Genomic DNA, 1,978 nt, shown 5'->3' on the forward strand with positions numbered 1-1,978 from the left:
AGCATCAGCCATTGGTGTTGTATAGAGGAAATTTTCCCCTGTGCACATGTGTTCAAGGCCCTTACCCACTTTCTCTTTTATTAGATTCAGTGTATCTGGTTTTATGTGGTGGTCCTTGATCTACTTGGGCTTGAGCCTTGTATAAGAAGAGAAGAATTGGTGGGATGTTTTAGAGTAATTTTGAGGTCAGCACACCACAGCCATGACAAAAGCTGATGGAATCCAAAGGCCTATTCCCTCACAGATGCCCACCTCACCAAGAAGCTGCTGGACCTTGTTCACAGTCATGTAACTATAGCAGCATTGGAAAGGAGCCAAAGAAACCAAGAAAACCCTCAACAGAGGCATCTTTGAGTTCATTGTGATGGTATTAGAAGCTGAGCTCTTGGAAATCATTCTGCTCCTCCCTCTGCTGTATGAAGACAAGAATGTCCCCCACATATTTGTGCTCTCCAAGCAGGCTTGAGGCATCTTCAGTCCAGGCCTTGTCTGTTACCATCAAAGAAGGCTCTCAACTAATGCAGCAGATCCAGTCCATTCAGTAGTCTATTGAAAGGCTCTTTGTGTAGCCTGTGGCCTCTGCCCTTTCCTGTCTACTCCCACCTTGTTTGTATATCATATTGTCTGTTATCATGTACTATTTTCAGCCAGGTATATTGCACTACATCTGGTATATATATATTTATATATATTCTTAACAGGGTTGTTTTCACAATCTCCTTGTTCTTTTCTACCATTTTTCAGTCTTAAAACATGAACTGATAGCTAAGACAGGCAAAAAGCAGAATGTCACCATTTATTAACAGGAACAAGCAGGGGAAACTTAAGCCAGGGACAGCGTATACTTTCATCTGCAAACTTATTTCATTGGGCAGAGTAGGATGACGGTAATGCTAGCCCCTTGTGTCTTTGATATAAGACCTCCGTAAGTGTTACTGTCACTTAGGAACTTTCTTTGTGTAGCAGTCCCTCCCACCCCTTATCATTTGAAGAAATTTGATAATGTTAGGCCAATGTTCCAGTGCCACTTATTAATGCCCTGTGCTTTTCTGTTTTGTTTGTTTGTTTGTTTATGATGTATGTAACTTTATATTCCCCCATATCTGAAGCAGTGGCAGATCAAAGTGATTCTGTGGAAATCATGGCTCTTTGGCTGGAAATTACAGCAGAGACAGTCCTAGCAGGAAACATCCTCTCCTTGGTATACGGGGATTTCTTGTGGAGGCATTTGATGCCCCTGTGGGGAGCCCTTATCCTGTTCCAACCACAGCATGGCTCAGGTTTATTCTTCCTCAAATGAAGAAAGTGGTACCGTGTTCATTATTGAGCATCCGAATAAAAATGGTCACATTTCATTTTAAATGAATAAAGTAAATAAGAATCAGTTGATTCACATTCCTCTACATGCTGACCACCAGTTGAACCAGCACCATTTATTGAAAATGCTGTCTTTTTCCCACTATATGGTTTTAGCTCCTTTGTGAAAGATCAAGTGACCATAGATGTGTGGGTTCATTTTGGGGTCTGCAATTCTATTCCAGTGATCTTTGTGTCTTTCTCCTTACCAATCCCATGAAATTCTTTTTTTACTGGTGCATTGTAGTACAGCTTAAACTCAAGGTTTGTGTTTTCCCCAGATGTTCTTTTATTGTTGAGAATAGTTTTCACTATCCTGGATTTTTGTTTATTTTAAATGAATTTTCAAATTTTTCTTTCTAACTCTATGAAAAATTAAGGTGGAATTTTAATGGGGATCCAATTGAATCTCTAGATTGCTTTCAGCAATATGGCCATTTATGCTATACTAATCCTGTCAATCCATGAGAAAGGGAGATCTTTCCATCTTTTGAGAGCCTCTTCAATTTCTTTCTTCAGAGATTTGAAGTTATTGTTATATAAAACTTTCACTTGTTTGGTTAGCGTCCACCAAGATATTTTATATTATTTGTGACTATTTTGAAGGGTGTTGTTTCCCTAA

General features: G+C 39.3%; 1 pseudogene; it reads left to right on the forward strand.

Annotated features, from left to right (window-relative positions):
• Nucleotides 1-216: 216 nt before the first annotated feature.
• On the forward strand, nucleotides 217-569 carry LOC127666697 (NHP2-like protein 1; annotated as a pseudogene).
• The last annotated feature ends 1,409 nt before the right edge of the window (nucleotides 570-1,978 follow it).

The sequence above is a fragment of the Apodemus sylvaticus genome, chromosome 16, assembly GCF_947179515.1.
Source record: "Apodemus sylvaticus chromosome 16, mApoSyl1.1, whole genome shotgun sequence".
Lineage (NCBI taxonomy): Eukaryota > Metazoa > Chordata > Mammalia > Rodentia > Muridae > Apodemus > Apodemus sylvaticus.